General features: G+C 39.9%; 1 long non-coding RNA gene across 4 annotated transcripts in view; it reads left to right on the top strand.

The window, feature by feature from the left end:
* LOC104150502 (uncharacterized) overlaps positions 1–13,689 on the top strand; it is a 76,457-nt gene that overhangs the window by 46,498 nt on the left and 16,270 nt on the right. For 3 of the 4 annotated variants that reach the window (XR_011137287.1, XR_011137286.1, XR_011137285.1), the window contains exons 2-3: positions 8,463–8,511; positions 12,751–12,904. This is a non-coding gene — a long non-coding RNA (uncharacterized lncRNA). Of the gene's footprint in view, positions 1–8,462; positions 8,512–12,750; positions 12,905–13,521; positions 13,647–13,689 lie in introns of all 4 variants that reach the window. The other variant, XR_011137288.1, reaches the window with a different exon arrangement.

Here is a 13,689-nt window from a genome sequence, read left to right as displayed (position 1 = left end):
AAAGAGTGTTCTTTATCGTACAGAGGCATTCACTCATTTGTTTGACTCGTCTCAAGACTTAGTATCATTTGCTGAAAAGTTGCAGGCTTCTTGCTTTGTGGGATAAGGGATGCTGTAGCAATTAATGGACAGAAATAGTAGGGACAATTTCCTACACCGGTAAAATATGAGACACTAAAAAGAGTAAACTTATAGGTCTATGTGCACACTTCCTCTTCTCTACTGTTTCTACCTCTTTGCTACTTATTTAGTTAAAAAGCATGTTCAGAGCATTGCAAAGCACTTTATGCAAGCAGAAAAATTAGTGCCCCCAGGAATCAGTACTGCTAAATGAGAAATAAAAAATAAAGAGATCAGGAGGATGAGGAGAGAATAAAAGGGACAAACATTATAAGCCAAATCCCCAAGTGCCATACTGGAAGGGGAGATGAGGAAGAGCAAGGTGGCTAAATGAGTTGCCACGCTGTGGAGCTGGGGCTGCCCCAGGTGCCCCCAGGGCCCCTCTCCCTCGGGGCGCGGGACGGGCCCGGGCATCCAGGGGGAGCCCCCACCAACACTTGCCCCTTGCCCCGGGGAGCCACCAGCCACGCGGCGCCCTGACAGGCTGTGCTAACTCCTGTGGACGTACAAGGTATCCAAGGTACTTGGTATCCAAGGATTATATTATTACTAGTTTTCTGACTATACGCTGTGAATCAAGGTTGGGTTTGAATTTAAGTTACTTCAGAGGCACAACCTGTGGTGTCTTATTTCTGTATTTTAAAAAAGAATAATATTGGGTGAATCTTTATCTAGTTCATCCCTGTTTCCCTTTCAGCTGCCTCAAAGGCAATTTAAAAAGCAAGCCAATATCTAACCACTATGTTTCGTTATTCAGCTTTTTAACGAAGAGTTTTTGAGTCTTATGCCAAAAAAATACTGTTCCAGTTTTAGCATTCTGACCTTGTCTACCGTTGTGTCAAGTTTTGGAGTGACTTCCGACCTCTCTTGGGACAATTCTTCCCCTCTTCCTAACTCGCTGGGAAACTACCTGTTTTTACCATGCAGAGTCTAAATTTCGGAGCTGCAGCCATGTAAACAGAAGAGGCCCACGCTGTATTTGGCACCGGTTTGATGTTTCCCTCCAAGAGGCTGCGACAATTAGGTGATTCAAAACCTGTTTCTTGAAAACAAACATGTTGTTCATTTAGTCACCAGTATACAGCAAACAGAGACAAGAGAAGGAACAACTGGTCTAACTGCTCGCTCACCTAAACTTCATTCTTTCCTGGACAGTTTTGGTTTATTTTTACTTAGCCCGGAGGCCTCTACTTCTAGACTGAAAAGAACATTCCCTCCAGATGCGACTATATCTCAAAACGGAATATGGCACAAGGCTGCCTGCGCTAGTGGGGTAAAAGGCAGTGTGTTACCATAGTGTGTGTGAATAGCATCGAGATTCCTGGGCCTCATGTTAGTGCACTGTCAAAAGCTGAGATTTGTTACTTGCAGTGCAGCACTATGTTAGCATGATTAGATTGCAGCTGGACTGAAAGAAAAGCAGTTCACGTAGCTTCCTGACTGAGGTCTCCTCTAGCTTGAATATCTGTTTACTGTGGTGCTTTTTGTCCAAGAGAAGTCTGGAAGATTTCTACAGGTCAAGAGAGCAAGTTCCTTGAAAAAGCCACTTAGCCACGGTAATAATGATATTCGACTCACTAAGTTCTGTCTATCTTGGTCATGTCTGCCTGTGTTAAAGTAAAATAAAATAAAATAAACCCTGCATAGGCATATGTAATATAGACCCATGTGTAGTTGCTACTCCCTTTCCCTGTGATGGGCTTCACCTATCCTTCAGGGATTTGAAAACTAATTCTGTTTGACCACAGCTGGGCGTTTCTCATTAAAAGGTTCCCCGTGCTGTTTTCGTGAGGACTCTCAACAGATGAAGGTGCCTCATCTCTGTTGTTTTGTTTCTTGTTTGTTTTTTCCCCTGCAAGTCCTTTTGATTTAACCGCATGCCGTCAACAACAGAGAACTGCCTGCTATTGTGGAACGCTGCAACATATTCTGTGACCTTCATAAAAATATTAAGGAACTCTTCCCGTTCCTGGAAAAATAAATGTCTTAAAAGTCTTTTTTTTGTAATAACTTTGTAATTAATTTCTTTAAAATACCTATTTTTTATTTCTTTATCCAAACAGAGGTTTGGAAACCATGTTTGTGTAAGGCACTCTAGCAGTGAATGAATTCCCAATTACTCTTTGATTAAGATCTTTCTTGCATGAAACTCTCTGCTTCCTCGATCCTGGATACTTTTCCATATTGTCTGGTGAGTCAAAAGATCCTAAGGCATCTAAAATACCTTACCACCTAAAATCTAGTTTCCTCCATATGTGAGGAACTACTTCAATTCTCAGTAAGAAGCTGAATGCTGAGGTCTTTCACTTCTCCAACACTGAGTATCAATCTTTTGTTTCCGTGCCACCTTATCAAAAAGCAGCACCGTATTTGAAGAAGATCAGCTTGTTGGAAATTATCCTGATTTATTTTAAGACATAGTGTATCCTTCCTACATTGACTTCATAATCCAGGCAAGAGCTCACTGCCACTTTGTAAAATGACAAATTTTACGTATTCCTTAGTGTCTTCTGCTAACAGCGGCTTGTTTCCGTTCATTTGTTTTTACCATTGTTTGCATTTCTTTATTGATGAAAGATTTCCAGTGAGTGATTATCCTGTCATGTCATTTACTTCTTGAACACTATGTTTAGTTCAAAAGCTTGCCGAAAGCCAGTAAAGCCGTCCAAAAGATTCCCTGTTTGCTTCTGTGTAATTTGGGTAAGGTAATAAATACACCTTGCTGCTAGGCACAGCATGCAGCTGACAGTGATTTGGTCTACCGCAGTGTTACTGCTCCCCCATTTCTTCATAGACCTTCGGGTCCCACTGCAGTTCTTCACAGTTTTCTCTAATGTGAGTTTTACCTACATAAAATTGGATGATTTGGACTGAATGTGAATTATGCTATTTTATTGTTATCTCCTTTTTCATACCATCACTTACCATTGTTACATCTTTGATGTAACGGAGTTTAAGAGAAACTATCAACTCCTCTCATAAGGCCAAGTGCCTGGTTGCATGGTTGACTGTTGAATTTCTATGTTTATTCATTTAATTTTGTTATCCCGCGGTCTGGACATATTTTATAGCAAATATCTGCAAGTCAGACTCATACAGAGTCAACATAGACTGAAAGTTCAGTATTTTTGTACGTTATTGTTTGTCACATTAGTTTGTTTTTAGCTCCATGCCAAACTAGAAAGAAAATTCTAAAAGATGAATTCAGTACTCATTTCTTTACTCACCATTGTTTCTGTAAGTTAGCTAGGTTATAAAGGGCTAGTTTCCATGTTCTCATTTACTGCTTTTAAGTCAGGGGTGTTTGGGGGCAGGGAAGGGTTCTGACTATTTCAGTGCAGATGCTATGTGAAGAATAAGAGGACATTGTACTCATGTGACATGACCCTAAACCACTGAGCTCATCCAAAGTGTCAAAATTAGCTCTTCAGTGCACTTCCTTGAGCTGAAAGTGCAAAAATAAGCATTATGGTTTCATCTTCTGTTTCTGCATCAGTCACATGTTGTCAGATGATTCCTATGGTTTTGGCAATTTCTGCTGATGCCATGAATAGTTTTAATGTCCTGCTTATAATTTATCACGGTTCTTATTCTACCCAAACTACTTTTTTATTCCTAGACCTTAACTGAATATTAACTGAATGAAAAAGGATCAAATCTGTGCAGACCATCAAAGTAAACACTGGTGCTTTTGGAGCTCTGAAGTTCCACAAAGTTTAAAACTCTGTGCATGTCACGTCAAATCTGCCAGCTTCAGTTTTTTGTTCTGAGCTGGGTTTTAGTTCTTTTTGGAGGAGAGGAATGGAAAGTGTTGCAGGTGCTTTGATTTCTAAACCTTTTGCTGGCAAACTTGCAAATGAAAAATAATTGCAGCAACTGAAAGTTTGTGACAGAAAAAGTCAACGAAGCAGAAGGCACAAAACAGTGTTTAATGATATTTATTACTTCTAACGAATGATTCTTTGCCTATCCATAAGATAAGAAACACCAGAATCTTGAAGTGCCTGGTAAGAAGTAATGACTATAGATTCACTGTACCACTTGGGGAAAAATAAGTATAATTAATCATTTTGACCTCAAGGGTGTTAAAAGATTTGGGGGATTGCAAGTTACTCCATGTAGGAGGAAAAACTGATGGTAAAACTGACAAATACAATCCTCATGAGTGAAACTCATCTTTGATACTGCCTTGCTTACCCAGAAAGAGCAGAAGGAAAACAGGAAAACTTCTTGTCCTGTGTCAGGGAAACAGGACAAGAGGAATCAAATAAGAGAGTCTTTGTTCCTGTTTCCAGCTGCTTTCTGCTGGCTCTTAATTTCAGACTTCTGTCTCTTCCCTTCTTTATGGAGCTACAGACAAAGCTTATCCAGCTCTCTGGAGCTCCTTCGTGATTTTCCTTTCCTTATGATGCTCTTCACTTCTCTTTTTCTGTTTCACACATCCACGCCCACTCCTGCTCAAGCAATATTCACCAGGCCCCAGTAAATCATGTTTTACCATGGCTTTGTATGACCCTTTGTTTTTGGATGTTTGAAGAGATTATTTTAATTTTACTTTAAGAGACTGTTATTTCATAAAGGAGTGTAGTTCTTTGACACTGTAATTTAAATGAAGAATCCCACCAGTTTCACCCCACAACAGCATTGAGTCCATTTCTCATAGAAGGAAACAGACAGGCAGAAATTTAAGGGTGGATCTTGGAAGTCTTGTTGTTTCAATGTGTCACGTTTGTGAAAGCCAAGAATTTCATCTAGGTATGTAAATAATTGACCTTTATTTAAAAAAGGTAGAGCATTCACAGGCAATGGGAAACCTGCTTTGAACGTCAGAGCATTAACTGGTGAGTCCACGTGTAAGGAAACAGAATTTGAAAAAGATGGCATAACTGGCCTGTCTTTACCGCAGCTGCAAGTAAATCCCCCAGACTATCTGTACTCGGAGGAGCGTACTTAATTTTGTGAGGTGCTTCTTCCCTTGAGAGACATTGAAAGACTGCAAAAGGGCTCTAAGATGATGGAGAGAAGATAGACAAAGGAGGAACAAAAAGTTGTCACTCACTGAAGAAGCAAAGACGTTTAAAGAGAATGAAAATGTAGACAGACATCAAAGTGAAAATAGCATAGAAAATGAATATATGTGAAAGTGGAGAAAATGTAGATAAACTGGAGTTATTCCCTTTCCATCCTTATTGATCGCCTTTTCTTTCACTTGAGCCCTGAGTTGATTTATTCTTCAGTTCTCCAAGTCTGGGCGTAACTACCTCATTCTGTACCCATCTGATTTATTTCAAAACCTTTTCTTGTTGCTTTTCTTGCTGAAATCCTGTGGGCTGCCTAGACCTGGGCTTACACCAGCTGATATTTGTGCTAATTTCTACTCCTGGTCGTGATTCATAGGCTTTCAAGAGGGGAAGGATCTATTAGTGTAGTTAGTCCAGCTGCCTCCCAGAGCAGCAGCTTTTGCTATAGAGTATTTTCTAATATGTTTTCTTGCCTGATTTTAAATCTTCAGTGCAATGAGGCCAATTCATCAGGGAGATGAGTCCACAGACTAATACATCGCACTCTAATGAATCTCTCTCAAGCTGATAAGTCTTTGAATTTCCTGCCCTGTATATTTTAATGTAACAACCATCATAGTATTTAAAAATCCATTTAAATGAAATTCTTTGAAGGTATATTAGCTAACACCGGTGAGAGGGATAGTTTTATCATCTGTAGGTCTGTCACATGCAGTTTCATAAATTTTCACTGGCGTATAGCTGGAGTTAGTAGACATAAAAATAGGGCCATTTTGTTCACCGTGTCATTTGCAGTGAGGTGATGATGGTGGCCAAATTCTAAATCCGTTTGCATAGGTCTCCACAGTTACTTAATTTTTATACAAGAAGAGGAGAAATACTGCAGCAGTTTCATTAACTTTGCCTCTTATGCAATCTACCTGTCCACAGAGGTACATACATTAGGTATCAATCACTGTGATGTTTTACATTCCAGTATTTCTACTGCTGAGACTGAAGAAGCTTGCTGAATCCTTCTGTTCTGAGGGTCACCTCTTCTTGCGTTGGTTGCACGTGTCTTTAAAAACACTCAGATAACTGCATTCGGACTACTTGCATTAACTCCGTGGTTTCCCTTAAATATTCTTTATTCTTTTGTCTAAAACTCAGTATGACATGATGTGTTGTGAGACAGCAGTCCTGCTTAACTCTCATTCGCAGTAATCCTCTAGATCATGGTGAACATGAGCGTTTCTATCTCATAGCAGCGTAAGTTAGAACCAAAGCGTTGTGAGCAGCCTGCATTCACAAAACAGCAACGAGGAAACTGACCCCTTTTTAAGTCCTTTGATATTTAAGCAGTATTATTCAGTATTTGTAACTGTTCCGTAGTCAGATCATGCTTGTGTGAAATACGCTACTCCCACGAGCAAGGAAGTTGAGATAAGGCACTTCCACCAATTTTACTTTTATTCCTAGATTGGCTGTGTTGCAGTGGTGGGTGAGAGGCACGTCCACGGCTTCAGCACAAAGATACTCCCAACTGGACCTTTCTGCCTACGTCTCTGGGGACACTTGAGATCCTTTGGAAGGGATGATACAAGTGTGCATTATTAATGTATATTACCTACGATAGGTTACTGTTCACATAAGATATGAGCAGAATAATGCATGCTTGTGTGAATAAAAGGGATTTGAAAATTCCTTAGGCCACAAATATGAAATGTATCACTGTTCTTCCGAGAGCAAAATGTTATTTCCAGGGCGTTTTTAATTCCTAGAATCTTTGAAAAAGGCTGAATTCAAAGCTGTATTGTTGGTTATCTCCATGCCCTACGGCAACTGGAAAGTGCTAGTCCTCTTCCCTAAAGACCTTTCATCTAGTGGATCTTTCTAATGATCTTCTAGAAGCTTAGTGGTTTTTGGCTTTCTACTCTAACCAAGTAATGTTTGACAATCATTATTTCATGTAGTGTCCATCTTTCACACAGTGTGCTGTCTCTCTTCCGCCTTTACGTTGGCTCTGCTCCCTCAGGTCTTCCATGTTCCCTCTCTCAGTGGTTTGAAGGTTGTGAGGAATTCATTTTTCATTGCTTTGCTCCTTGTATACGTGGATCTAAAAAGATACCGTTGCCTACCCATTTTTGAGTTGATGTAAAGAGCAATCCAAATCGCAGACAACTGAAATGGTCGGCCCTTACTTGTATTGAAGTGTGGCCATTGCAGTAGATGAGTGATTTGACAGAATTGTTAGCGGCTATTCAGTATCAGCTGTTAAGTGAGAACTGTGGCTGATTTTTGATGGCATCTTCTGTGCAACCGTCTTCTATTCAAGAAGCAGGAAAATGCAGGTACTGTGCATCTGGCTGCTCTGAAAACGTATTGCATCAGACACAGTATACTGGGTAGCAGTGAAGTAACTGGGAGTAGTCCAGACTTGTTGCTACCGATGCCAATAAAGTACCAAAAAACCATTCGGATTGTATGTGAATTGTAATTAAATATCACCTTCAGCGCTTTGCATTAGCCTTATTTATTGTCACGCAACTTTTTATCACCCAGAGCAGCCCTACATTCTGTCAGCCTTAACGGAGGTTTTAGGCTCTGTTCAGGGTGAGAATCTGCTCGTGGAAACTTTCCATCATCGAGGGGATGAGAGGCAGATGTATTCATCCACTCTGCTCGAGCGCAGAGCTGTCCCTCGGTAACCCCGGCCAGGCAGCACCACGTTAGGATAAATCCCAGCAAGGAGGCCTCACAGACTGAGAAAGCCTCCGGACGCCTGGAAGTGTTGAGGAGCGTGTTTGTGGAAGTACAGCCTGCCTTTTTTTGGAGCTCGCCATGTTCCTAAGGCAAGTAACAAGCCTGACCGAAATTGGAGGAATCAAGCTCTCGGTTTTCTGACATTAAAACTGTTCTTCCTTAGCTAACTTTCTTACTTCAGACTTCCTTGGGAGAACACTTGAACTTACACGTGCGTGCCCCAGGCCTGACCCTGCTGTGCAGTCAGCGAGTCTTTATTGCTGTTGTTACAAGTCAGGGGAACTCGCAGCATTTCCGTCCACTGGCTAGCCTGACCTCTGCAGAGTAGAAAGACACTCATGTGACCAGCATTTTATGTACCAAAAACCACAGGCTAATTGCTGCTTTGTACTGTGTTTCACGTAGTTTCATTTTGCTCCCTCTCCCTTCTTCTTTAAAGCGTAAGCATCTTCGGTATATGGATATAACTTCAATCGGCTCTTTATTTCAAAGCACGAGAGTGTATGTGAATATATATGTGATCATCCATGTGCATACTTCTTCATGCGTAAGAGGTACTGAATTTTTTTTCTTCTGCAGGTGTCAAGCTGGTTTAAATTGTTACATCAGCTGTGAATTTTACACAGTGGTAAGTGTTTGTGTTCAAATATTTATTAATCGATTTAAAGCGTGATACTTATTTGTAATATTATCTCTGACGATCTGTGAGATCCATATTATTAAAATAATATCCATACTGGGTTGTGGTTGTCTCCTAGAATACATTATCTTCTCTGCTTAGTTTCGTTGCACATATCCGTTTTAGGCTAAAAGAATTCTAATAGCTTCTGGAAATTTCAGCTTCTGTTCATAAAATGTCTTGGGAATGCAGCGTGCAATAAATCACTGTGACTGACAGCTTTGGCATTTCACAAGAAGTGAATCTCCAGCATGTGACTGTGGGACAGGGAGTATTTGAGCACATGATGCCAAACCTGTCAGGAAATGTGTTTTCTGTCCTTTCAGACAAAGCACGTGTTCATTTTTTGTCTGCAGGTTCCTCTTGGTTGTTTTAAGAGTACATTATGAGTGTTCGTCATAGCTGGAAAGTTTACGGAGCTGCCTTCTTTAGGAAGAACCATGTCATTCCCTTTTCTTAAAGAAAAAGAGTCCCACTGTGCCTTTAGGATTTTGACGTTCTTCATAATCAGTTTGAATGTTAGGGACCCAAGTCACCTTCCTGTTGATTTTGTTACACAACATTCAAACAAATAAATTTACCTAGCCTTTTTTTTTTTTCTGTCACTCTTTTATTCTTTAGTAATTTTAAGCGCTTTTGTATACTACAATTTTCTGAGAGGCATTTATGGCCATAATTTTCTCCTTTAATTTCATATTATTCTGTAACCAGAAAATCAAAGATCCAATGTAATTGACATCTGCAGTGATGTTTGGTGCAGTAATAGAAGATGTCCTGCAATTTGGCCTTATTTGAAAAGAAACCTATATAGTGTTTAGCTTTCTTAGCTATTCAGGCAGCTGGCAACAATGGATAGGGAACTATTTTCTTTTGTTCTTTGGTTTCTTTTTTTTTTTTTTTGCCTACTGCTACGTGCCACCTGCTGAAATAAAGTAGAATCATTTTTAAGCTGCAGGAACTCTCCAATAAGCAGTGGCCAGACATATGCTTACAGACATTGAGTCAGCGTGAACTGTGCTACCGGAAACTTCTTGTGGAGGCCTGGCAGCATAACAGAAGATGACGGAGATGATATTCATCCCTTAATATTATTGCAAACACACTTCTGGTCTCCTCGGTATTCCTTCCAGCATTTCAGCAGACCTAGACCCAGAAGCCTTTGCCATCTATGGAGACCCACTAGAACCAGTCACAGCTCCTGCTTTGCCAAAGTCAATACTGCTAGAATACAAACACCGAGCATCAACCCTAGTCCTGTCTCGAATGAGGCCTGGAACGGCTCAGTGGCTGTTCTCCAGCCATAATACTGGAGATTCAGCACAGGGGCCAGGCACACAATGGCTCTGTTTTCCTGATGTCTCCAGACGTATAAATCAAAGCCCAAGAGCAGACCGTAATCACACCTAATGCCTGTAGGATGTCGTGTGAGCCTAAAGTGGTTGTAGAGCATCTTACCACTTTGCCTGCTGTTCTGATGTGTGTTCCTTTATCAGGGTCTTCCTCAGGCTTCCAGCAGACACCGAGCCCAGTGCTGCTGTAATTTGAGCTGCTTTGACCTGGCATTGACAAGACAGAAGGTGGAGAATTTTCTAGTAATTTGTGACTTACTTGATCTTTAGGCAATGAATGTCAAATACTCACCAATCCATACCATACACAGCTCATTTATTCCTCAGCCTTATTATTCCCTTCAGTAAAAGCAATTAGATTCAGAGGGCCTTAATATTAATATATGGGGTTCCTCACCCATCTCACCTTTGTTCACCTAGGGGATAGCTCAGGGTAATACATCTCTGTGAATTCAGAAGCATTTCCACTTCTTTTTATTTCTGGGATACTTTCTCTGGAATGCTTTCCATGCTCCTTTTTGGTTCCCTGCTCCGCTTCTTAACAGCAGCCCCAGACACTGATGCTAAGAGCATTAACATACTCCTTTTGAAGGCTGTAGTTTTGCTACATATGAGCTGTTGAAAAACAGAGGGGGAAGAGGCACAAATGCTTACAGATTACTGCTACGCTCCAGGAGACAGCCAACATCAGCTTCGCAGTGAGGTTGCATCAGAGATCTAAATCTACCTGCATGTTGATGCATAAACAAGGCTTAGAGGAGAGATGCTGGAGAGCGCATGGTAGCATAGGTCAGCAAAAAGATGGACTTGCTTTCCCTTGCGATTACAGTGGGAACAATTATGAAAATAATTTTCCCTTTTTCCCAAGGACTGCTAAACTATTTTAATGGGTTCCATGTGGACCTCTAAGTTGGTAATTGTTTCAAGCATACCTCAGCGCTTATGCATCCTATCTACCTTCAAAGGCTCTGGCTGAAATTAATTTGAAATCCACATTACATTTTGCCCATTAAACTCTTTCTCTCCCGGGAGAAGGATTCCTAAAACTACTGCAGTACTATTTCTTCGGCTGGAATATGCCTGCTGATATGTCTCTCATGTTTTTTTTTTAGTTATTATAATGTCGTATTTAGTTGAAATGAATAAAAATGAGCAATAGATACATAGTATTATATGTACAAAATAAATAATGGTAATATAATAAATATCATTATAGTTACAGAAACAAGTATTTACCAGAAATGTTTAAATGATAGCTTGCTTACTGATGAAAATAAATGGAAGATGTGCTTAAATAGTGCAGAAAGGGCCTTCCCGTGGCACTCTGAACATGTAATATGGCAGGTTAGAAACTGTTGAGGGATTATATGCAAAGGCTTGTGTTCTCCTTCTTTTTCCTTCTGTTTGGATGATTTCCTGGACAATCCCTGAAGAATATTGATGTCCAAGTTAGCAGTTCTGACCAGGGAGACTCTTAGCCAGAACAAAAGCTCCGTTGTTGAAGAGTGTCACAGAGCAGCATGTATAAGATGCAAGATTGAATGTCCCTCAAGCACATGGTGACAAAGCAGTGCCAGGACACCAGCAAAAGGGCTTTTCACCATGAGCAAACAGATGGCCGGAGTGAGAAAGACCAGCCTTTATGGAGAAGAAATTCTCCCACCCCCAACTACTCAATCACTTGCTGTTTCAGGGCAACATTTGATATACTGCAACATCATCTGATGTTTGTGTCCTTTTAATTAAACCAGGAGGTTTGGAATAGAAACGTCCTTGTTTTCGCTGAGAAGTGAGTTCAAAAGGAAGATAATGGAACTTATTTTTTTCCACTTGGTTTGCAAAAGGCTTGTGTGTAATTTGTCCTTTGCAAGAGCAATCAAAGATAACCTGTATGCAATTGATTATAGGCATTGTATCTTTTAATTACTTGTTTCTACACAGCGGTCTAGTTACATGCTGAAAATAGATTAACACTGGCTTGTCTGTTCCTTGCTTACATGGAAAAATAATAAGGCTAGAGTCACCACTCTGTCAAACATCATATCAGAGTCAAATGAATCCAAAACTGTCTTCTACCCCTCTGCCAGTTCACAAATACAGTACAGACATTTGTGCAAAAAACAGTGCTAAAGAGTTTAACCATGTGTCTCACCACAAAGCAAACTTTATATGAACAAAGAGGGGAAAAGAACCCTGATCCTCCAAGCTTAGGGTAGCAGCTGGGAAAAAAAGAAGTGGGCAGTGGGAAAAAGATTAAAAAGCTTTTGCCTTATGGAATTGGAAGAATCCGTGTTCAGCTCATCACTTGTATGAAAATGTTATGGATCAGTAGCAGTGCATTCATAATATTCTTTTTTTCGTAGTTTGATTTAACTTTCATATTTATGAGTAAAAATAAATCCAGAGAGTGAAAGTAGTTATTAAATGTCATAATAATTAGCTTCAAAATCGTTATATTGTGAATTCTTTTCTTACATCAGGGAACTCAGTAAAAACAGTGTAACAAAAAGCTGCAAAACTGAAACTGAAAACTCAAGATTAACATGTGCTGTAGCATGCTGCATGTCTTCACAGAAAATTGTGGAGAGGGTTTGTACAAAATGTATGATTTATAAACTTGTCTGTGAAGTAAGGAAACTGAAATGGGGGAGAGTGCCTTGACCTAAGACAAAGAGAAAAGAATTACTTTAAAACATTAATATCTGTTACAACAATTTGACGTGGTTTGGGCTCAGAGATCACCATGAGTACCTTTCTTAGAGCTTTGAATACTTTACATGCTAATACATGTATTTGGCTACAGATCATTAGCAATGATGTTTTTTTTTTTTGTTTCCAGCCCAGACTGAGAAAAACCGGAGCAGGAGCGTGTGCTATCATCACTGGAAGGACAGACAAGTAAAAGTAATTGCTTCAGGATGTCTTATAAGGCAAATCCGTTGTATGACATGTATTTTTATACCTTCTAAACGCAAGGGCACCTGTTTAACAATGTAGGTATCTCTGCCGGGAGCTACACCTCTCACAATTAGTTTTACAGTGATGGAGAATAGTTTATAATGTGTAATATTATATCTCAGTTGCCTTCACTGCTTTCCCATAGAACATTTCACATGGAAAATGTGATTCAATCACTGCAAAAGCACTTAGCACGAACCGCGCACTGAGCATTGTTCTCCTTATTATACAAATGCAGGTGTTACCTATTTCTTTCTAAAGACCTTGTCCTGCGATAGCTGATTTGGAATTTTCTATGCATGCAGAAGCCAAGACTCCCTCTGTATTTTTTAGTGGCTTTGGTTACCTCCAGGAAACGAAAATATTAACCAAGATTAACATGATTTAAAAGGAGCTTGCAGAAACAATAACTCTCATGAGATGTAGTATTTTATGCATATCACAAATAAGATTTATCTGGATGTCTTCTACCCTACTAGGAAGTCAGCATTCAAAAATTTAATTATGCCTCAGGAGCTGCTGGGAAAATTCATAATGAAGAACTTCTAAAGTAACTTTCATCAGATTCAAAACCTACCATTCATGGATCTCAAATAAAAATGTTTGTTCAGGACATTCAGTAATGCCTTTTACTTGCTCTGTAATATAACAGCTGTCCACTCATGTCAGAAGAGCTAAGGCGACTTGAAGTGAAAATGGAAGTAGAGTCATAGTTGCTCTCTAAAAAAGTGGACTAGACACTGGAAGGGATTTGCAAGTTGAGATATGACTGTAAAGGTAATATTCTTCTACAGGAGATTGTAAAATTTTGAACTGGAGG

This window comes from Struthio camelus, chromosome W, assembly GCF_040807025.1.
Source record: "Struthio camelus isolate bStrCam1 chromosome W, bStrCam1.hap1, whole genome shotgun sequence".
NCBI lineage: Eukaryota > Metazoa > Chordata > Aves > Struthioniformes > Struthionidae > Struthio > Struthio camelus.
Note: the sequence above shows the minus strand (reverse complement) of the source record. Positions and strands in the feature narration are given on the sequence as shown.